At 41.5% G+C, this 25,033-nt stretch overlaps 1 protein-coding gene across 6 annotated transcripts in view; it reads right to left on the reverse strand.

Moving 5' to 3' along the window:
- n4bp3 (NEDD4 binding protein 3) overlaps positions 1-25,033 on the reverse strand; it is a 234,479-nt gene that overhangs the window by 138,001 nt on the left and 71,445 nt on the right. Inside the window, exon 1 of one of the 6 annotated variants that reach the window (XM_063053619.1) lies at positions 663-1,333. The exons of the other annotated variants lie outside the window; for them this stretch is intronic. The gene's annotated coding sequence lies outside the window, so the exon portion shown is untranslated. Of the gene's footprint in view, positions 1-662; positions 1,334-25,033 lie in introns of those variants that run through there. 6 annotated transcript variants of the gene reach the window in all.

Consider the following 25,033-nt stretch of genomic DNA (forward strand, 5'->3'; position numbering starts at 1 on the left):
GGATGGCAGGACTTTCATATGAAGAAAGACTGGATGAACTGGGCTTGTACTCGTTGGAATTTAGAAGATTGAGGGGGGATCTGATTGAAACGTATAAAATCCTAAAGGGATTGGACAGGCTCGATGCAGGAAGATTGTTCCCGATGTTGGGGAAGTCCAGAACAAGGGGTCACAGTTTGAGGATAAAGGGGAAGCCTTTTAGGACTGAGATTAGGAAAAACTTCTTCACACAGAGAGTGGTGAATCTGTGGAATTCTCTGCCACAGGAAACAGTTGAGGCCAGTTCATTGGCTATATTTAAGAGGGAGTTAGATATGGCCCTTGTGGCTACGGGGATCAGGGGGTATGAAGGGAAGGCTGGGGCGGGGTTCTGAGTTGGATGATCAGCCATGATCATAATAAATGGCGGTGCAGGCTCGAAGGGCCAAATGGCCTACTCCTGCACCTATTTTCTATGTTTCTATGTTTCTATATTACTCAAATATTACTAAAATATTAAATACACAACAGATCCATCTCCTTGATAATGGTATTTAACCTACAAATTACATAGGGTGCCATATATTTTAAAGTCCTAAATAACCATGCAACCTGTACCAATGTCAAATGAACAACAAAACATAATACAAGCAAATCAAAATGATAAATAGTTAATGACTTGCCTTGTGTTGTAAGCAGTCTACCTGTTTTTTGCTATTTAAGCGGTCTAGAAGACCACTTATTGGAGTCTAGAAGTCTACCTTCAAACCCCTGAACACTGAGCTGGAGTCTAGTTCTTTGTCACTCAAATTCCACCACAGGTAGCCCCTAGTTAGAGTATTGCTAGAAGGCAATTTGTGGACCTTGAACAACATCATTAACAACTTAAACTGCAAATTCAACAGCAGCTAAGTGTTTAAATATTAACTTGCTCACAGACACATTAACAATGACTGAAAAGACTTCTAAACAAAAGGTTTATTTAGTAGCGGTGTAACCATGCATAGCAATTAAACCCTGTGGTTTAGAGTTGCAGGAACAGTGCTTTATAAGGTGCAGATCTGCTGGAGATAAGCACCATGAGTCCCAGCTCAATTAATTCAATGAAATAAAAATTCTGAACCCCACAATAGGCCCCAGCTACACTACATGGGACTGAGTCTAGATTAGTAAAGATAGTCAGCACCTTCCTCACCCCATCTGATAGGCAGCCACCACTGTTCCCCAGAGGTAGCACACTCGTGAAATGTGGGAAGAGCCAAAGCCAGCATATTGAATGAACCCATTCATGCCGCAAGCTCTCAAACAGTGTGTAAAACTGGTTGTTTATTGTCATATAGCTGGCAAACTTCGGGAAGCAGAACAGAGTTTAAATTCAGCTATCATTTATATATAGTGTTAGAGTAGAAACACAATTGTGAGGTGTTTGGTCTAAGTCAGTAAATGCAATTTACTGGAGTAGAATTTTTTTTTGTCAGTGCTCTAAAGGTATATTGAGGTAAAATTTGTATCATGAACTCCGCTCCCGTGATCCACTGAATTTAGTGTCAACTCTATTACATTACTAATGACTCCTATCCAAACATCTTTACAGAAGTTGGTAGCAAAATAGAATACTTCTGAAAAAAAAGTCAGTGTGGTCATTGAGGGGAGCGTGAAAGGAACTCTTTGCAGGTACAGGGTAGGAAACCTGCCACCCCAAAATACCTCTGCTCATACACAGTGGTATTATCAACTCAGCTATGGAGTAGTGATTGCTGTGCTTACCAGCCAATGCGAGAAGGAGTCCTGGACCATTACCCATGAAAGGCTTTCTGTGTGATGGGACCATTTTAACTGGGATAAGTAAATGCTATGAGAGTGAGCCAAGGTTGTTGATGAACAAGACAACTCCCCCATCTTTGGTGAGACCATTGATACTGATATATTCCCTGACTTTGAAAATACAGCGGTGGTGCCTGGCACAGAGGGAAAACTCAGTACATTTGAGCTAATAACTGCTCAAGTCTAGCATAATATATTCAAATTGAGATTGGTTCTGGTGAGGATAGGGGTCCGAAGGATGCAAGAGGGATCCAACGCCTTGAAAAATGGTTTAATCTGGAGATGTTGAATAGGGAGGGAGGGCAGGGCGTCCTTATCCAACTGGAACATCTCAACATACCAATACCCTATTTAAATGGCACTAATATAAACCTAGAAACAGAACAGTGGTACCATGTCAAATTTAGCACATGCTATTTAGAGTGTACACTGACTAATGTATGTAGATTTAGAGAACATCTTTTGTTAGAAAAGCAATAAAAAAAAAGCTGCTCATTAAGGCAAGGGATAAAATTGTTGAAGTAGACCAGAGGCATCTCCTCCACAATCTCCATCAGCACAGGTACACCACAGGGCTGTGTGCTTAGCCCCCTGCTCCAGCCACTTTACACTGAAGGCTGTGTGGCCATATTCAGGTTTGCTGAGGATACCACTGTCATAGGCCGAATCAAAGGGAGTGACATATCAGCATACAGGAGGGAGAGTGAAAATCTCTCTTTGTGGTGCCATAACAACAACCTCTTACTCAATGTCAACAAGACAAAGGAGCTAATTATTGACTTCAGGAGGAGGGAACCAGAAGTCCATCAGTCCTCACTGGGGGGTGGGGGGGCAGTCAGAAGAGGAGAGGGTCTGCAACTTTGAATTCCTCTATGTTACCATTCCAGAAAAGCTTTCCTGGGCCCAGCACGTAAGTGCAATTACGAGGAAAGCACGGCAGCACCTCTACTTCCTGAGGAGCTTGCGAAGATTTTCATGACATCTAAAACTTCCATTGATGTGTGGTGGAGAGTACATTGACAGGCTGCATCACAGCCTGGTATGGAAACATTAATGCCCTTGAAAATCCTACAAAAATTAGTGGAGTACTAACTGTTCCTGAACCTGGTGGTGAGGCCCAGTCCATCACAAGCAAAGCCCCTCCCCAAGATTGAACACATCTACACGGAGCATTGTCACAGGAGAGCAGCATCCGTCATCACCCAGGTCATGTTCTCATCTTGTTGCTGCCATCAGGAGAAAGGTACAGGAGCCTTGGGCCTCACCACCAGGTTCAGGAACAGTTAGTACCACTCAACCATCAGGCTCTTGAACCAGAGAGGATAACTTCATGCAACACACACAAAATGCTGGAGGAACTCAGCAGGTCAGGCAGCATCTAAGGAAATGAAAAGATAGTCAGTGTTTTGGGCTGAGACCCTTCTTCAGGATTGAGATGGAAGGGGGAAGATGCCAAAATAAAAAGTGGGGGAGGGGGAAGATGCCAAAATAGAAAGTGGGAGAGGGGAAAGATGCTAGCTAGAAGGTAATAGGTGAAGTCAGGTTGGTGGGAAAGGAGCAGGGCTGGAGAAGGAGGAACCTGACAGGAGACGAGAGTGGTCCATAGGAGAAAGAGAAGGAGGAGAGGACCCAGGGGGAAGTAATAGGCAGGTGAGAAGAGGTAAAAGATCAGAGTGAGGAACAGAGGAGGTCAGTGAGGGGGAATTTGTTTACCAGAAGCAGGAATCTATATTTATCCCATCAGGTTGGAGACTGCCCAGCTGGAATATAAGGTGCTCCTCCACTCTGAGGGTGGCCTCATCTTGGCACAGGAGGAGGCCATGGACCACAGGTCAGAATGGGGAATGGGAATCGGAGTTAAAAGGTTTAGCCAACGGGAAGTTCTGCCTGTGGTGGATAGAGCGGTGGTGCTCGACGAAGCGGTCCCACAATTTACAATGGTTTTCACCTCTGTAAAGGGGGCTGCATCGGGAGCATCAGTCACAATAGATGACCCCAGCAGATCTGCAGCTGAAGTGTTGTGTCACTTGGAAGGACTGTTTGAGCCCCTGAAGGGAGGTGAGAGAGGTGGTGCACGCGCAGGTGTAGCTCTTTGGCCGCGTGCAGGGTTAAGTGCTGGGAGGGAGGTTAGTGGGGAGGGACAAACTGACAGGTGAATTGCAGAGGGAATGATCCCTGCAAAGGCCAGGGGTGGGGAGAGGGAAGATGTAAAGAAATGTTTAGTGGAAGGACCATTTGGAGATGGCAGAAGTTGTGGAGGATAATATTTTGGATGGATGCGGAGGTTGATGGCGCGATAGGTAAGAACATAAGGAACACGTTCACCGTTAAGGTAGCAGGAAGATGGGTGACTGTGGATATAGGGGAAATGGAGGAGATGCAGGAGAGGGCAGCATCAATAGTGGAATGAGGGAAAACCTGCTCTTTAAAGAAGGAGAACATCTCTGATGTCCTACAATGGAAGGCCACGTCCTGGGAACAATCGTGGGGTAAGTGAAGGAACTGAGAAATGGAAATAGCATTTTTACATGAATAGGGTGGGAAGAAATATAGTCAAGATAGCTGTGGGAATCAGTAGATACAGATATAGACCAAAAGGTATTGGAGCACAAAAAGCCATTTGGCCTATCGAGTCTGCTCCGCCAGTTCATCATGGCTAATCCAATTTTCCTCTCTGCCCCAATCCTGCCTTCTCCCCATATCACTTCATGCCCTGACTAATCAAGAACCTATCAAACTCTGCCTTAAATATACATAAAGACATGGCTTCCGCAGCTACCCATGGCAAAGAATTCCACAAATTCACCACTCTCTGGCTAAAAAAATTCCTCCTCATTTAGCAATCCTTCTGAATTCTAGTGAATATAGACCCAGAGCCATCAGCTGCTCACAATACTCCAAGTGAGGCCTCATCAGTGTTTTAAAAAGCATCAATATCATATCCTTGCTTTTATATTCTGGTTCTTTTAAAATGAATGCAAACAACACATTTGCCTTCCTCACCACAGACTCAACCTGCAAATTAACCCTCAGAGAATCCTACACAAGGACTCCCAAGTCCCTTTCTGCTTCAGTTTTTTGTAATTTCTCTCCATTTAGAAAATAGTCAATCCTTTCATTTCTTCTACCAAAGTACATGACCATACACTTCCTGGCACTGTCTTCCATCTGCCACTTCTTTGTCCATTCTCCTAATCTGTCTAAGTTCTTTTGTAACCTCTCCACTTCTTCAAAACTGCCAGCTCCTCCACCTATCTTCATATTGTCTGCAAACTTTGCAACAAAGTCATCAATTCTATCCTCCAAATCATTGATGTATGATGTAAAAAAATGTCAGTCCCAACACAGCCCCTTGCAGAACACCACAAATCATCGGCAGACAACCAGGAAAAGTATCTCTTACTAGTTCTTCCTTCAGTTAGTCCTGATGAAGGGTCTCGGCCCGAAACGTCGACCGTACCTCTTCCTAGAGATGCTGCCTGGCCTGCTGCGTTCACCAGCAACTTTGATGTGTGTTGCAGAAAAGGTTCCCTTTATTTCCTCTCTTTGCCTCCTGCCTATCAACCACTGCTTTATCTATGATAGAATCTTTCCTGTAATACCATGGGCTCATAGTTTGTTAAGCAGCCTCACGTGTGGCACCTTGTCAAACGCCTTCTGAAAATCCAAGTATACAACATCAACCAATTCTCCTTTGTCTATCCTGCTTGCTATTTCTTCAAAGAATTCCAACAGGTTTGTCAGGCTAGATTTTCCCTTGAAGAAACTATGCTGACTGCAACCTATTTTGTCATGTGCTTCCAAGTAACCTGAGACCTCATCCTTAATAATCAACTCCAATATCTTCCCAATCACTGAGGTCAGACTAACTGGCCTATAGTTTTCTTTCTTCTGCCTCTCTCCCTTCTTGACGAGTGGAGTGACATTCAGAACTCTTGCACAATATAGTGATCCTTGAAAGATCATTACTAATGCCTCCACAATCTCTTCAGTCACCTCTTTCAGAACTCTGGAGTGTACAGCATCTGGTCCAGGTGACTTATCTACTTTCAAACCATCCAGTTTCCCAAGATCCTTCTCTCTAGCTATGGTAACTTCACGCACTTCATGACCCCTGACACCTGGAACTTCCACCATACTGCTAGTGTCTTCCACAGTGAAGACTGATGCAAAATATTTATTCAGTTCATCCACCTTATCTTTGTTCCCCATTACTACCTTTCCAGCATCGTTTACCAATGGTTTGATATACATTTTCGCCTCTCTTTTACACTTTATGTATATAACCATTTCACCGAGCTCATATAGAAACTTGGCTCCTTAGCTAACTCTGCTAACAGCCATGTGTCTCAATGGTGAGAAGGCCACCTTCCATAAGCAATATACGTCTAGGGTCGGTATGATTTGGGGTTCAATCATATGTTAAGGAACACCAATTGTAGCAACACATATAAAAGTTGCTGGTGAACACAGCAGGCCAGGCAGCATCTCTAGGAAGAGGTACAGTCGACGTTTCGGGCCGAGACCCTTCGTCAGAACTAACTGAAAGAAGAGACCGTGAGAGATTTGAAAGTGGGAGGGGGAGGGGGAGATCCGAAATGATAGGAGAAGACAGGAGGGGGAGGGATGGAGCCAAGAGCTGGACAGTTGGTTGGCAAAAAGGATATGAGAGGATCATGGGACAGGAGGCCTAGGGAGAATGAAAAGTGGGAGGGGGGAGAAAACCAGAGGATGGGCAAGAGGTATAGTGAGGGGGACAGAGGGAGAAAAAGGAGAGAGAGAAAAAGAATGTGTGTATATAAATAAATAACGGATGGGGTACGAGGGGGAGGTGGAGCATTAGCAGAAGTTTGAGAAGTCAATGTTCATGCCATCAGGTTGGAGGCTACCCAGACGGAATATAAGGTGTTGTTCTTCCAACCTGAGTGTGGCTTCAACTTTACAGTAGAGGAGGCCATGGAGAGATATATCAGAATGGGAATGGGATGTGGAATAGCTTCATCTTTACACTGACTGTAGCAAATGCTGTGCAAATACTGCCCCATGCACAATTATTGGTCACCAAGAAATAACAGACCATATACTTATATAAAATTATAAAGCAAGCATATTCACCAATTTTTCAATGTTATCGAAAGAGCTAACAGGAAAAGAAAAGAAAAATAAACAGGCCTATTACAGTTATGCCAGTCCAATATGCCCATAAACATTGGAGCTCATTTCTGGAGTAGTCGGGTGTGTCGACTTACTCACATGCTGAACTCATGTTCTGTGTGAAAGACACCAGCCTCAATTTGAACCTCCCTTGAAGACCATCTCAAACAAACTGGATAACTCAGGAGTATTGACAATTCCTCCTTTGAACCATTTATCTGCAAAAGTACTTGAAACAATGGGTCTCTCCTTCATCTGGCATTTGGCGGGCTTCTTCCTTTGTGCCCCACTCTAAAGCTCCCACCAAAAGACCCCAAACCAGATTACTGTCCTTCAGCAATCTCATCCCACCCACCCAGTTCTCGGCAATCTTCTCTTGCATCCCACTGGGCAGAAAGTTACAATACATACCCAGACAGTCCTGATTGGCTCACACACATTCCTAAATTGGGCAACATGGCTCTTTATCATTAGCTGAAGCCAAAACACACTTACTAGCAGAACATACTGCTTTTGCAGAAAACTGTTAAAATAAAATTACCTCACAGCATAGCAGTAAAATCTTAATCAGAACACTATATGTATCTGAAGAAACTTTTGGAATCCTCTTTAATGTTATTGCTAGCTTACTTTTGTATTCCATCTCTACCTCCTTAATAACTTTCTTAGTTGCCTTTTGTTAGTTTTTCCAGGCTTCCAAATCCTCTAACTTCCCACTAATTTTTACTCTATTGTATGCCTTCTCTTTGGCTTTTATGTTGGCTTTGACTTCTTTTGTTAGCCACAGTTGTGTCATCTTGCCTTTAGAATACTTCTTTGGGATGTGTATATCCTGTGCCTTCTGAATTGCTTCTAGAAATTCCAGCCATTGCTACATCTGACATTAGCTTCTCCTCAAATTTCAGGGTGAATTTGATCATATTATGATCACTTACCCCTAAGGGTTCTCTTACCTTAAACTCTCTAATCAATTCAGGTTCATTGCACAACAACCAATCCAGAACAGTTGATCCTCCAGTGAGCTCAATTATGAGCTGCTCTAAAAAGCCATATCATAGGCATTCTAGAAATTTCCCCTCTTGGGATCCAGCACCAACCCGACTTTCCCAATCTACCTGCATATTGAAATCACCCATGACTATTGTAACATTGCCCTTTAGGCATGCAATTTCTATCTCCTATTGGAATTTGCAGACCACATCCTTACTGGGGGGCCTGTATACAACTCCCATCAGGGTCCTTTTATCCTTACAGTTCTTTAGCTCTATCCACAATGATTCAACACCTTCAGACCCTATGTTGCCTCTTTCTAATGATTTGATTTCATTTTTTACCAACAGAGCAAATATCTATTGACATTTTGTCTCCAGAGATAGAGACAGAGATCAAGAAAGGGGAGGGCGGTGTCAGAGATGGACCAAGTGAATTTCAGGGCAGAGTGAAAGTTAGAGGAAAAGTTGATAAAATTGATGAACTCAGCATGGGTGTATAGAGCAGCAGCAATGCAGTAGTCAATGTATTGGAGAAAGACTTATAGAGTATAACTGGGGAAGGCTTCAAACATAGAGTGTTCTACACAGTCAACAAAGAGGCAGGCATAACTGGGACCCACGTGAGAGCCTATGGCTACCCCTTAGGTTTGTAGTAAGTGGAAGGACCTGAAGGAGAAATTGGTGAGGGTGAGGACCAGTTCTGGACCAGGATGTGGCTATTTGACACTACTGTATCTTGATACTGTGGGTTTGTCTAAACTGGCCATCACTTACACTAATTTATTATGGAGCATCAGGTAAACATAAATTTATTGTAGTTGTCAATGTTCAACTGAAAGTGAAAATTTAGTAAAAAGGTACAGTGATTGACCACTTAACCTCCCCATCCTTAAGGTTAATCTCACAGTTGTTTAACATGCACATATTCAACTGAACTTTCAAGTTATCTTACCATTTTGTTACATCATCTCTTTCAATATTTTCATTTAGTGACCGCTGATGACATTCCCATTTGCATAGATCAGAAAAAGTCCATGCAACAAATTCTTTTCAATCAAAAAAGACTATGACTTAAAAGATCCCAAAACTCAACAGCTACGCAGCAAGTACACAGATATAAACTAGAGCTTGACAATACATTTACATTGATTTAGAATCTGTTCAGACACAGAATTATGCCCATCTAGGGAAGGATTGTAATGCTGCAAATAGAACTCCTCCCAAATGTACATTTGCAGTCATCATGGTTGGGTAAAGCATCAATCCACAAGAATTTTTTTAGAAGACTTTTTCCTAACGGTGTTTGCATTTCTTCGCATTGAAGCATTAAAACATAGAAAATAAAAGTTCTTCATGAAGAATGTATTATTTCTTGCAGCCTTTTAAATAGGGAATACTGCCCCAGCCAACCTTGCTCTGCTCTGGGCTTCAGTGCTTAATAAATGTATTCTCCACAGACACTTGATAAGGAACCTCTTGAACTTGAATCCACTGAGAACACTAAAGAGCTTGATGGCCCAGGAAAAGGTGATGCCTGGGGTCTGATAGCACTGTAGTTCTGCAGTGGGATGCAGTAATTGTGCCTAAATTCATCAGATTATCAAAGACTAGAAAAAAATAGAGAGAAATGGCCTTACTTCCAAAAATAATGGAACTCTGAAAAGGAATGGTTTAATATTTTCCTGCGGGATAATCAGCAACAAGGATTTTAAAATAAGCATTCAGCTTCATTGCTCCGGGGTGCATCCACAGAGGCCGCTGAAAATCCACAGCTCAGGGATGCACTGTTGCACCAAGACCTTATCAAACATGTACTTCCTTTCAGTAAAAAATAATCAAAGCTGCCACAGAATCAAATGTCAAAGAGTAGACCTTGTGGCTAGCAAGTCCAAGCTGTAGAGTGTGCCCTCCCATAAGGACCAGATACATATGAGACACTCCATCTATAACCTATTTAGAACTTAAAAAGCAGAATTCATCCAATTGGTCCCTCCTGCCTGCCAAACCATTGAATAAGATCTTTTCGCTCAACACCACTGAATACCTAAAAATCTATCCAGTTTAAAGATAGATTTATATAGATGTTAGATAAAACAGTGGTTTGTGTTAGCCACATACTCAAGGGAATTTAATCTATTTAGACTAATATTTCTCACAATCTATGTTCATAAACTTGCATACTTGATACAAACAGCTCAACATTTCCTCGGATACTTGCCCCTTCAATGTATAAACTGAATAAATAGTCAGTCACTGTCCTGGCTCAGAAAACAGTTGGATTTGCCTGCACACCTTTCACTGTGACCAACAAACTAATTGCTGTTTTATTCAGCCCAGGACTGCCAGTGAGGTCATCCTCTGAGGTAAGTGGTGAAGTGGAAGGCTAGCCTAAACCTGCTCAGTCTCCAAGCTGATAAATAGGAGATGCAAACACCCAATCAAAAAGCAAAAAAAGAAATTCTCTCACACTTACTCATGTTTGGCTGGCTTGTTAACTTCACCTGGTGTGTTGATAAATTGCAAAACATTCTGCGTTGAATATTAGGAAATTTCCTGTTTGCAATTCCCTCAGCAAGAATTCGATCATCTACATGGGCACTAGAGAAATTCCAAATGGCTTTTTTTGTTTTAAGCTCTCTTTTTATCATCAAATTACAAAAAAAATCATACTTTTGTCATCCAAACAGAACAGAACTGGCTCATTACTGTTGTGTGAATGACATGAGATTTTCTTCACTCTTCAAGAAGACAAACTGAAATGGGATCAGGATTTCACATCGTCAGAGTATTTCAAAATGCTTCAGAGCCATTACAGTAATTGAATTCTCTCCATCATCAAAATAATGCAGCTGCCAATTTACTAAAATTTTATCCTAACTGTAAAGCTGTACATTAGTAATGTCATTATGGCATCAAGTGCCAAGAGGTGGATTCTTCAAAACTAATTAGTGAAGTTAAATGATGGAGAATCTTGCCAGAGAGTCAAAGGTCAATATTGAAGATGGTTTGGTGGCAGCATGGCTGGCTACAAAATGCAAACAGCACCAACAGATGGTGTATTTTGAATGTATAAAACTTAATCTTCATATTTCCCAGTTCCTTGGTTAAACGGAAGCATTCTGATCCTTCCCAAAGCTACAAAACTGATATCCCACCCAATGCCAGAACTGTGCAATTCCACTCCCATTATCTTTACCACCTCACTGCAGCAAAATCTTCCCTTCTGCTGCTGTTGCCTCTAACTTCCAATTACATTGGTGCCATCTTTTCTAGCTAACCATCCAGTGTCAGCTCCTCAGTCTTACCTTTTAACTTAAATACTCAATTAAAACAAATATATTTTGGCTCAGACACACACAACTTTAAAAAAAGAGCAATGAATTCAAGGTGGGTATCTTATCCAAACATGCTTCACTTGTTCTGTATGCAAAGACTTTAAAACGAAACTGAGACATGCAATGGTTCAATGCAGCTACACATAGTCAGGTCTCCCCTGAGTTCAATTCACCTTTCTCCTTTGTTATCACTGATCTGTGTTAGTTCTTTGACGCAGGACATACTAAACATAATTTCCTCTAGTTTTGTTCAACTTTTCCTTCTTCGTTCCCCAGTCTATTGCTCTAAACCCAATATCAGTACTGGGGTTTATCCTCAGCCTACCATTAATGATAATGCCTTACATTTTCTAGGCCCCCTTGTTTCCTACGCTCCCTCACACATCCCTCTTATCTTGCAGCAACTGTGTTCAATAGCAATTCTTAGAGAGAGTTTTCAAAATCTTTTTAAAAGTGTAGTGTTCACAATCAAGAACATTTCAGAGCTCACAAGAAAACTCAAGGTTCTACATACAGAGCAAATGCTGTCAAGAACTGTAGTCTACCATAAATGTGTTCCATTTTCCCCCAAATATGCAACAAACATTTGTCTCCAATAAAATGGTTCTTCTTAAACTGTGGCTTCAGTTCTACAATTGTTAACAACAACCTTAACTGCATCATACCAATTCCTATGTCTTGCTCTCACCCCCATCTCCTTTGAAACAGAATAAGGGTAGAGTTCTCCTGTTCTCAGCTTTCACTCTCCGCATTCAACGGATCATCCTCAGCAGTTTCTGCCGCCTTCAAAGAGAACCACCACTGAATACATCCTTCTCTTCCTTCCCTTTCAGCATTTCGCAGTGACCTTCCCCTTCAAGACTTCCTGGTCCACTCTTCTGTTCTCAGCATTCTCCCCTGGTTCTTTTGGTACTTTCCCTGACTTCTGCTGGTGTAACAACACTTGCCCTTTCACCTCTTTCCTTCTATCTAAGGACCCTGTTGTGACTGCGAATAAATCCCTGGAGAAACTGCAGAAATTGTAGATATGATAGTCTTTATTCATCATGACATACAGACATTCTCTTGGAAATGCTCGATACAGTCCCTCAATCTCAAAAGTACATCACATTTTTTATATCTTTAAGATCAAAGGTAACAGTAGGTGATTCAATTCAATTTTAATTAGTTACAATAGCCTTGTTTACTTCTATATTTTGGGTGGACGAATGGCTCCTTTGAGGTATATATTTACAGTGGAAGCACATCGTAATTGATAAGACAACTCTTGCCGGGAGAAATGAGAACATTTGATGACAGACAGCCACATGCCCAACTATCGACAGGTCTTAGTGATGGTATCAGTCTGGTCCACAAGCTTCCTTGAACTTGTTTACAAAGGTGCAAATTACTTAAACCCATTACTCACACCCTGGATTGATGCAGGCCAATTAACACAACCCACTGTTAGAGCTCTAGAAAATTACAAGGATACCAGGAAGGAGCTCAAGAATGAAATTAGGAGAGCTAGAAGGGGCCATGAGAAGGCTTTGGTGAGCAGGGTTAAGGAAAACCCCAAGGCATTCTACAAGTATATGAAGAGCAAGAGGATGAGCTGTGTGAGAATAGGACCAATCAGGTGTGATAGAGGAAACGTGGGCATGGAGTCGGAGGAGGTAGCAGAGATACTTAATGAATACTTTGCTTCAGTATTCACCAGTGAAAAGGACCTTGGGAACTGTGGGAATTACTTACAACGGACTGAAACACTTGAGTACAGACATTAAGTAAGAGCATGTGCTAGAGCTATTGAAAGGTATTAAGTTAGATAAGTCACCAGGACCAGATGATATACAACCCAGGCTGCTGTCGGAAGCGAGGGAGGAGATTGCTGAGCCTCTGGTGCTGATTTTTGCATCATCAATGGAGGCAGGAGAAGTACCAGAGGGTTAGAAGTTTGCAAATGTTGTTCCCTTGTTCAAGACCAGTGAATCTTACTTCATTGGTGGGCAAGTTGTTGAACAAGATCCTGAGAGGCAGGATTTATGAGCATTTGGGGAGACATAACCTGATTAGGGATAGTCAGCATGGCTTTGTCAAGGGCCAGCCGTGCTTATGAGCCAAAATTGAATTCTTTGAGGATGTAACCTAACACATTGATGAATGTAGAGCAGTGGATGTAGTGTATATGGATTTCAGTAAGGCATTTGATAATGTTCCCCATGTAAGGCTCATTCAGAAAGTACTGAAGCATGGGATCCAAGGAGACCTTGCTTTGTGGATCCAGAATTGGCTTGTCCACAGAAGGCAAAAGGTGGTTGCAGATGGTTTGTATTCTGCACAGTGTTTGGTGACCAGTGGTGTTCTGCAGGAATCTGTTTTGGGACCCCTCCTCTTTGTGATTTTTTATAAGTGACTTGGATGAAGAAATAGAAGGGTAGGTTAGTAAGTTTGCTGATGACACAAAAGTTGGGGGTGTTGTGGATAGACCGAAGGGTTATCAAAGTATACAGTGGGACATTGATAGGATGCAGAAATGGGCTGAGAAGTGGCAGATGGAGTTCAACCCAGAAAAGTGTGAAGTGGTACATTTTGGTAGGTCAAATTTGAAGACAGAATATAGCATTAATGGTAAGACACTTGGCAGTGTAGAGGATCAACAAGATCTTGGGTTCTGTGTCCATCGGACACTCAAAGCTGCTGCGCAGGTTGACAGTGTTATTATGAAGGTGTATGGTGTGATGGCTTTCATCAACCGTGGGATTGAGTTCAAGAGCCATGAGGTAATGTTAAAGCTATATATGAGCTTAGTTAGATCCTACTTGGAGTACTGTATTCAGTTCTGGTGTGGATACTATAGAGAGAGAGAAGAGGAGATTTACAAGGCTGTTGCCTGAATTGGAGAGTGTGCCTTATGAGAATAGGTTGAGTGAACTTGGCCTTTTCTCCTTGGAGTGACAGCAAATGAGAGATGATCTTATAGAGATGTGTAAGACGATGAGAGGCATTGATTGTGTGGATAGCTAGAGGCTTTTTCCCAGGGCTGAAATGGCTAACATGAGGGGGCAGAGTTTTAAGGTGCTTAGAAGTAGGTACAAGGGGGGTGTCAGAGGTACATTTTACAGAGAGTGGTGGGTGTGTGGAATGCACTACCAGCGACGGTGGTAGAGGTGGATACAATAGGGTCTTTTAAGAGACTCTTGGATAGGTACATGGAGCTTAGAAAAATAGAGGGCTATGCGGTAGGAAAACTCTAGGCAGTTTCTAGAGTAGATTACATGGTTGGCACAACATAGTGAGCTGAAGGCCCTGTAATGGACCGTAGATTTTCTATGTTCTGTGCAGAGGTGCAGCGGTAGCCAGAGCACACCCAGCACATCTTTAAGAAAAAAGCCAAAATAAACAAACTAATTAATTAGGTGCCGCCCAGAAGCCAGTCTTCATTAGAGGAACTGAGGCGGAGAGGGTCAATAACTTTAAATTCTTTGACATTAAGGATCGACGTTTCTCTCTCTGAAAAGTGTCAGAGGATCTGTCCTGGGACCAGCACGTAACTGTCATTACAAAGAAAGCACGGCAGTGCCTATACTTTATTAGAAGTTTGTGTAGATTCAACATGTCACCTCGAACCTGACAGCCCTGTCTTTTCAGCCTGTCTGGGCTGGCGTTTAAATTGACTAAACAACGGAACAGCTAAAGGCTCCAGTGCCCTGGAAAGAGGAGTGAACATTGCGTAGAGCAAATGAAATCGCAATCGTCTCTGATCTGAGCCGACATTTACATGCCAGGCGGCACCTAATTAATTAGCTCCTTTATTTCGGCTTTTTTCTTAAATATATGCTGGGTGCGCTCCGGCTACCGCTGCACCCCTGGTTCTATGTTTTATGATTGCCTGATGCATATGGCGATGTCTCATGTTCACCATTTTGCAAACCATATCTCCTACAGACAGTATTGGTTATTTGTAAAAGTGTGCTTTTAACTTCAATTCCAAAGAAGAGAAAATCTGCAGATGCTGGAAATCCAAGCAACACACACAAAATGCTGGAAAAACTCAGCAGGTCAGGCAGCATCTATGGAAAAGACTACAGTCGGCGTTTCAGGCCAAGATGTTCAGCAGTGATTTTTTTCCAATCTAGTGTACTGTAATCAGTGTTCAAAATGTGATCTCCTCTACACTGGAGAAACCAAACGCAGATTAGGTGACTGCTTCGTGGAGCACAGGCCTTCACTCTACAAGGTGATCCTAAACTTCCTGCCACTTTGATTCTCCACTCCACTCACACTCTAACCTGTTGGTATGTGATCTCCTGTACTGTTACACAAGACCCAAAACAAGACCGGAGATCAGCTTGTGGACACATTGCAGCATTCTGTGCTCAATATGGAATTCTACAACCTAAGATGCTGATTTCTTTGTCTTTATCAGTCATTCATCTGTGATGTAGGATAATATTGTTTGTTTCTCTTCCCAGTTTTTCCCCTTTGGGAATGGAGGACTTGCCCTGCTTGTCTTCCTGCTTTGCATTTTACAGTTCTGACATTATTTGTCAATGTTCTCACTCTAGCTGCTTCCATTCATTTACTGAGCTTTTCCACCTGGTTACCTTACCGGTCACCCAACCTCCTTGCCGCTTCTTTCTCATCCTCCCACTTCTGACAAAGATTCTTAGAACTGAAACATTGACTCTGTTTATCTTTCCAAACGTGCTGCCTGACCTGCTGAGTATTTCTAGCATTTTTTGTTTTTTATTGATGGGCCAAAATGCCTAAATCTGCTCTTTTGTCTTATGGCCTTATGATCTATTTTGAATTTCCAACATGTGCATTTTGATCATCTTCCTTTTGTTTTCAAAACCTTAGCGTTAAAAGGAAGGTATTGTTTGAAGGGCAGTCCTTGCTGTCACCTATTTATATTTCACATTCCTTAGCTCCCATGCAAAGGATGTACTCAGACGGAACCACAATCCAGATTTTTTATACACACTCTGGATTCCAATTCAAATACCAGTCACTCTGATTGCATGAAATTTGAACCCCTAGCAAAAGACATCTGACAATGATCTCCAATTCTGTATCAGTAAGCAAGCCATTGTGGACTGTGCTCACCAAACCTGACAAAAAGATCCCAAGCAACTTCATCAGCACCAGGTAAACAGTCGTAGCACTTGCTGCAGGGCAAATTAAAACATGTAAGCTATAAATAACGTCAAAGGAGAGCTTTTAATCGGGACATTCCATTAAAAACAGGCATTCAGTAGAAATTAAGCAGAGCTCCTCAGGGCATTAATGTCTTTATTGCATCTGAAACCATACAAAGAAAAACATTTCCATGGATTTGAGACACCATTTAATTATCAGGTGTCTACTATTAATCAGCTCCTTCATAAGTGACCAATTGTAGCTTTCTGCCAGCAGGAAACCAAACTTTATATATAAAAAGAGTTTCTCTGGTGTTATTGAAATGAAACGGCAGACAAAACTAAATATTTTAGAAAGTATATTAACATAGATTTCATAAAGAAATATCACAGTGTGTCCATAATGAAGCCTTGCAGCACAGTTTGTTTGGGATGAGTTCCAACAGGGAATTGCCATCATTACACCCAAGGATCACTCTTCTTGGAGAAAACTAAATGTAAACATCCAAATGTTACTGACAGAGGAAGATCATAACTCGCTTTTATGAGTTCCTGATGAAGTAAGTTGCTTCCTGCCGCGGTGCTTACATGATTAGATTCTGAGCCCTGATGGAGAACAACAGCACTTAAATGCAATGAATATCTGAGTAAACAAAGCCTTTATTTTCCATCACCATTAGTTTCTGACACCTTCAAATTAAATCTGGAAACAAATTCAAGAGCACAGTATCCTCTTTCATTAACGTCACCAATCAATCAATTCATGATGAATGACTCCTTTGTCAAAACGATGTAATTAGTAAGATGAGGAAGATGCTAAATTACTATTTCACAAGGCAAAAAGCTTAATTGGCCCAAAAATTTAGAATTGACCACAACAATGACATTTCAGGAAAATCCAGTCATATAAAGCAGGCATGAATGTCTGAAGGAACTGGATTGTACTAATCCAGAACCCTTCTGATCGATGAAAGGATCTAAAGTAATTAATATCTGCTATAAGATCAGAGTTTTGGCCACAAACAAACAATCATTCTGTATAATTGCATTGCACCCCAAACAAAAAGGTAAAAACAACAAAGAAAACTTGTGCAGTTCATGCATCTCTGCACCCAAAGAATTACTTCAAGGAAATAATGCAGCAGGTTTGCACAAGGATCAAAATTAAGAGGAAAAACCAGTACATGAGGTTTTAGGTGGCAATGTTTGAAGACAATGACCTCAGGAGAAAGGAAATGCTATTGTTGAAGAGAGCCTTGATTTAGATTCTGATTTTCAAGGCAGTCCTTTCGGCAATGTATTTGTTGGTCTCAGCTTTACATTGGAGTAACAGCCAGGGTTCAAAATTGAACTTGAAACAAAAAACCTCCAAATCTGAAAGGAGAACGCCATCTCAACTAAATTAATACTGCATGAGAAATTTTATTTCAATTTAGGAGGCCCCACCTGCACTGCTGTGCCTTGATCCAACCAGTTGTTTTCCCCCCTGTGGGATTACCAGTGACAAAGTAGATACAGGCTCCTTCTCATGGTTCTCCCCCATCACCGTTGCCAGATACTGACTGCCAGGGATGAGGATGAGAATTTTTATTATTGCAGAGTTCAGAATGCAACACCACCACCGTGGCAGGAGATAAATATTCTCTACATATCACTTGGTATTGCGCAAGCTGGATTACGGGGTGTTCTTGCATTTATTTGAAAAAGTGTTTGATGATTGAGTAACAATGCCTGAAAGAATTAAAACCAACTTCAAACAAGAGTTATATGCCCAGAAAAATGACACGACACATCAAGAGTGGCCTTGAAGGGGAGGATGATTTATTTAGTAAAGAGGCTTTCTAGGGTGGAAGGGGAGGGCCAGGGAACACGATCATAGCTCTGGGAAGGAACAGAATAGGTAAGATCTGTTATGTTTTGTAACTCCAAAACATAAAACTAATTGGAAAAAAAACAAGGAAGTCCGGAATGAGAGTCTAAATTTGTTTTTACTACAAGCAAGTTATGTACATATGACATGGCAGGACAATGGTGTATGCCATTTCTGTACTTCTACACACAGGTCAGAATGCACTATGCAAACAACAGAGAAGGCTTAATCAAACAATATATTTACACTATTACTGTAATATTACTGAATACACAACACTCCTCCCTGTTTAGCTATGAACTCCGACTCAATACAGAATGCATTTCAACTTACACACACACACACACATTCTATTCAGTGCCTATAAAAAGTATTCACTCCCCTTGGAAGTTTTCATGTTTTATTGTTTTACAACATTAAATCACAGTGGATTTAATTTGGCTTTTTTTGACATTAATCAACAGAAAAAGATTCTTTCGTGTCAAAGTGAAAACAGATCTCTACAAAGTGATCTAAATTAATTACATATATAAAACTAAAATAATTGATTGTGTAAGTATTCACCCCCTTTAATATGACACATCAAATCATCACAGGCACAGCCAATTGGTTTTTGAAGTTTCATAATTAGTTAAATGAAGGGACCAACTGCTGATGAATCAGTATCCTAGCAAAAACTACATCATGAAGGCGAAAGAACACTCTAAGCATCTCCATGAAAAGGTTATTGAAAAGCACCAGTCAGGAGATGGATACAAGAAAATTTCCAAGTCACTGAATATCCCGTGGAGTGCAGTCAGGTCAATTACCAAGAAATGGAAAGAATATGGCAGAGCTGTAAATCTGCCTAGAGCAGGTCGTCCTCAAAAACTGAGTAACCATGCAAGAAGGGAACTAGTGAGGGAGGCCACCAAGAGACCTATGATAACTCTGGAGGACTTACGAACTTCAGTGGTTGAGGCGGGAGAGACTGCACAGGTAAACAGCTGTTGCCCAAGTGCTTCACCAGTTGCAGCTTTATGGGAGAGTGGCAAAGAGAAAGCCACTGTTGAAATAAAACCTCACATGAAATCTTGGCTAGATTTTGCCAGAAGGGATATGAGAGACTCTGGAGTCAGCTGGAAGAAGGTTTGATGGTCTGATGAAACCAAAATTGAGCTTCTTGGCCATCAGAAGCCAAATATCGCACATTATCAAAAACACACCATCCCTACTGTGAAGTATGGTGGTGGCTGGATCATGCTGTGGGGTTGTTTCATTGCAGCAGGCCCTGGAAGGCTTGTGAAGGTAGATGGTAAAATGAATGCAGCAAAATAGAGGAAAATCCTGGCGGAAGACCTGATGCAGTGTGCAAGAGAACACTGATTGGGGAGATGATTTGTTTTCCAGCAAGACAATGGTCCCAAGCATAAAGCCAAAGCAACACAGGAATGGCTTATAAATAGCAAAGTTAATGCCCTGGAGTGGCCAAGCCAGAGTCTAGACCTCAATCCAATTGAAAATTTGTGACTGGGCTTGAAAAGGGCTGTTCACTCATGATCCCCATAACAGAGATTGAGCAGTTTATTTAAAAAAATGGGGAAAATTTGCAGTGTCCATATGTGCAAAGCTGATAGAGACCTATCCACACAGACTCAAGGCTCTAATTGCTGCCAAAGCTGCACCTACTAAATACTAACCTGAAGGGGGTGAGTAATTATGCAATCAATTTTTGTGGTCAATAATTTTAATAAACTTGGACCAATTTGTAGAAATTTGTTTTCACTTTGACAGAAAAGAGGCATTTCTGTTGATATATAGTTCTGGGGCCTCCTCTGCGTTGATTCTAAGACTGCAAGCAGTGATCCTGACTGTCCTGGACACCTTTTTCCTCCTTTCTCCAAGATGCTCCATCAGCATCTCCATGATTAGTTGTCCTTGTGAATTTGATCTTGTAGTTGTGCTCTGCAAGGAACAGAACCCATTTCTGCATTCAGGCTGCTGCTGTGGATTGACAATGTAGTCTAGTGGCTGATGATCAGTACTGAGGGCAAACTCTCCCATACAAGTACTGATTCAAATGTTTTACACCCCAAACCACACGCAAAGCCTCTCTCTCAATCTATGCATGACTTTTCTCTGAAGTGGTAGAGAAATATTATCACAGGGACTTTGATATAAAGGGTATGGGATGTTTGCTTCGATCACTCGTTACATGTGGCATGACTGCACTTTTCCCCATAAGTGAAGTTGTCATATGGAAGCTATACTAGATGATGTGGATCACAATGTGTGAATACAGTGCCTGATATCACCATTTTCTTTACCCTTTTGAAAGCCACCTTACACTGCTTTATCCTTTGACATTTCTTCCCGATCTGTAGTAGTAATGAGTTCAATGGGTGGAGCCTGTTCTAGTAATTGACATATCCCACGAAGGACTGCAACTGTGATACATCCTTTGGTCTTGGGCCATCCACCACTGCTTGAATTTTCTCAGCACACATGTATCATCCTTGTGCATCAATTGTGTGACCACAGTAGGTGCTGCTTGTTTTAAAGAATTTACACTTGTTGCGTCATGCCCTGACCCATAATTTTCTAATCTTTTTAACACTACCTTGAGGTTTTAGAGATGTTCCTTGTCATCTTTACCAGTAACAATGATACCATCCCAGTAACACTGAGTGCCTGGACAGCCTTGCAGGACCTTGTCTATAGCTGTCTGCCAGAGTGCAAGGACAGATGTTACTCCAAAAATAAGCCTATTATAGTGATAAAGCCCTTTGGGAGTGCTTGGTGTGAGTAACACTTTGGACTCTTCTTCCATTTCCATCTATAGGTAAGTCACAGCTAAGTCCACGTTGCTGAAGTGTTTTTCTCCAGAAAGATTTTCCAGAGATTCTCTACCATGGGCAAAGGGTATTGATCTACGGTCAGTAGTGGGTTGACGGTGAACTTAAAATCCACACAGAATCTGTCAAACCCATTTTTCTTGGCTGCTAGGACAGTCTCCACTCAACCTTAGAAAGAATTCCTTCAAGCTCCATATGATCTAGCTCATTGGCTACTTTATCACAGATAGTATAAGGAACCAGATGGGCTTTGTAAAATGTGGGTGTGGCATTGGTTCTAAATGTTCCTGCATTACATTCATGATATCAGCAAAGCTCATTTCGGTTGGTTTGGTTGGAGCAGTCAATCTTTGAAACAAACTGTATGCCTTTCCATTCAATGCACTCAGCAAAACTGGTACTTCCTTCTCATTTGCTTTAAAATACTGCTCAATTCACTCAGCACACATGTTCCAGTTATCTCTTGTACAATTGAACACATTCATCTTTCCAATGTAGCCAGCCATTTCTGCTTTTTTTAATATTTATTATCATTATCACATGGTAATCACTGTCTATGAACCTGTGAATTTGACTGCCTTCCCCTCCTTTTTTTAAACCCAAACATCTCCTTTAACGAAGAAGTATGTGCTGTGTATTTTTTTTACTTGACCTTTCCTTGCTGTGTTTTTCTATAAACTCTTACATCTCGCTGTGCTTCAAAAAGTAGGTAGCAGGTAGTAGGTTTGTTTAAATCTTGCTCATTGCATCTGTTATGTTTTGTAACTCATAAAATCTAATATGAAGAAAAACAAAGAGGTCCAGAATGCAAGTCCAATTTTGTTTTTACTTTAAGTGAGGTGGATTACATATGATGTGGTGGCAGAATGTCATAAGCCACTTATGTACTTTTAGATATAACCCACAATGCAGTACATAAACATCAAAGAATGCTTAATCAAACAATATATTTGCAATATTATTCAAATATTCCTGAAATATTAAATACACAGCAAGATTGTGTGGAGAGCAGAATCCAACATAATAATCCACTTTTGCTTGGTGCATTGAAGACAGTATGAATACTGCTTCCTGTTCACTTTCTAAACTGGAAAACCCCAAGATTGCTCTCGATTTCCTCCTTACTCGTACCTTCACATGATCCATCTCCAACTCTCCTCTTCCCCTCCTCAACTTCTCCATCTCAGGCACTAGATAGTGACCAATGTCCATTACAAGACCACAGCCTCCCAGCCAACCTCCTCCAATCTCATTTCCTGCATAAAAAATACAATCTATTCTCCCAAGCTCTCCCACAGGGTCTAAAAAAAAGTCATGCAACGCAACTTTCAGATCACGAAACAAAATACAGAGACAAGAAGTCAGTGCATAGTTATGTCTTTCTGTATGGATTAATCTTTAAGTGAACCATACTCCAGTTGCTTTTACCCTTCTTGCAATTTCACCAATATTCGTCATTCTCTCATGATAGTTACCATCATACCTAATCTCCAGGGGTAGGCAGCGTCCAATATAATATTTCAAAAAACTTTGAAAATTGAAGAAATTTTATTTGTATTTTAAAGTATCAAGATTATGAATTTGCCACTAGACAGAATCTGCCAATGAACACATTGATTTAAAAAGTACTTATCAACAGCAGAGACAATCAAAGCAGCTCTCCGCATCAGTGGCGCCTGGCAGGAATTGTGGACTACAGCAGAAAAACAATGGCCTTTATCAGACCCATCTCTGTACGTAAATCTAATGTTCCCCAACCCAGCAATACACAGGCATGCAATTGTTAAAAGAAATGCAGTCTAAATTCAGTAGCTCATTCAGTGAATCAGACATCCTTCCCACACTTCTGAAACTCAAATAGTACAAAGTCTGAAATAAAAAAGTACATTCTGTAACACCATAAAAGTAAGACCAAATTAAAACAAATATGGTCTTAAACTTAGCCAGTTCAAAACATACAATGGGTGAATCAGTGGGTTTTATCTCCCCTTTCTGGGTCAGCTGACTGGGGGAAAAACTGGAATTATTTAACAACTCAAAAGCTTTTTCCTTGAACTTTATTAGAACTCTTCACTTTTTCTTTTAAATTGAAATCCAATCTTTTGCAGAGCTGTACTTAAATTTTGTTCAATACTCCGCCATAAAACATTGAATGTCAAGCTGGTTACTCATTCCCTCAACATAAACTCGGCCTCAAGCGTTTCAGGTAATGCCATGCCAAGGTAACCAATGCTACTCCCAACACTAAGTGTATATTAGTGTTCCAGATTGCACCAAAGACCTACCTCGATGCATTATGTGGAAGTCACAGTGAGAAACTGGTGTGTATTCGGTGGGATTGATTCACCATGGGCTGCTTTGCCTTCAGCTGCCAAAGCACTAAACTTATTATTTCTCTAAATTCACCTCCTCTCTCAGGTCCTCTTAAAACGGTCTTTGGAATGAACTTTTGGGCATTCACCTTTATACCCTGTGCAGCTCTGCATTAATTTTACTCGATGAAGCACTTTGGGATGCTCCTTGCTTTAAAAGGTGCTAAATAAATGGAAAGCTGTGTTTGTTTTGCAATTAGGCAGGATGCATAAGCATGTTTTTTTTCAAAACGCTTGCATCTTTCTTTTCCGCCAGGCAACTGTGGTTGCATTTTGTCCTCACAGATGGGATGGCATAAAATACATTACGATTGCTCATTTTGGGGACTTGGGTTCAATTGGAATGTGATTTGGGATAACCCAAGAGGAAGAAAGGCACCATACAAGTATAAATCTGTTTGTAATATGCTCATAATACTCCATTTGAATAATGTTTCCACATTCTGCTGACTGAATAAAAAATTGTTTAGCAGTTATAAAGCAGCAAAGAAGCGACTTTTGGCCTCCTAAATCTGTGCTGATCATTGACACTAATCCCACACTGCTCCCACTTTATTGTTCCTGTATTCCCATGACTTCCCCGCAGATTCTAAAACTGCTGGAACAGTCCACAGAGAAAGGCGGAATGTTTAAGAAATGCAAAAGCAACCTGGATAAGTTGAGCATTTGGCCCAATCCCCACCCCATCTGTCACCAGTGTCTTGTTCATGTATGTTCTCTATTTAACCAGTGCTTTCCTAGTAGCCATGGTTTAGATGTATTTTGAATCATTCTGCATGAAACAGCTTTTAGATGACTTGAGCGGACCAAAACGGTAGTTAGACAGAACATGGCTTCGATGTATTTTGAATCATTCTGCATGAAACAGCTTTTAGATGACTTGAGCAGAACAAAACAGTAGTTAGACAGAACATGGTGGTTTGTCCCAGCTCTAGCAACTCTGGTACAATCCTGACTTCTGGTGCTGTCTTTGTGGCGTTTCCCAATCTCACTGTGACCATATAGATTTTCTCAGGGTGTTCCAGTTTGCTCCCACACATCAAAGACATGCATGTTCATGGGTTTATGACTAAGTTGCTTCTAGCAGGCAGATGAGGGCACTGATGGGAATTTGGAGTGGATGAATTGAGATTCACCCAGCTTGATTACCATTCTCGAGGCTGCTGGGTCCTACTACTCTTCCTCTTCCACCACCAACCCTGGTCTCTCAGGCTCCCCTCTACCCCTTATCACCCCTTCATTTCCATTAGTCCTCATCTTCCTTCCACCCCACTTTCCCTAAACACCCCTATCCTCCTCTCTCCTCTGACCCCTCCAACCCTCTACCCTCTTTTGACGCCAGCTCTAACCCCTGCCGTGTCGTCATTGTCCCTTTGGACCATTCCCTCTCTGAGGTGGCACATTCTGTCCTCAGCAAGAGCATTACCTTTGTCCTCCTCTGCCCACATCACTGAGTTCCACACCTGGCACGACACCCAGCTCCTCTTCCGTTGTCTCCATCTCTAAGCCTACTTCTTTCACAAAGATTCCCCCACCCGCCACTGATGACCCCT

Source organism: Mobula hypostoma, chromosome 7 (genome assembly GCF_963921235.1).
Source record: "Mobula hypostoma chromosome 7, sMobHyp1.1, whole genome shotgun sequence".
NCBI classification, from domain to species: Eukaryota; Metazoa; Chordata; class Chondrichthyes; order Myliobatiformes; family Myliobatidae; genus Mobula; species Mobula hypostoma.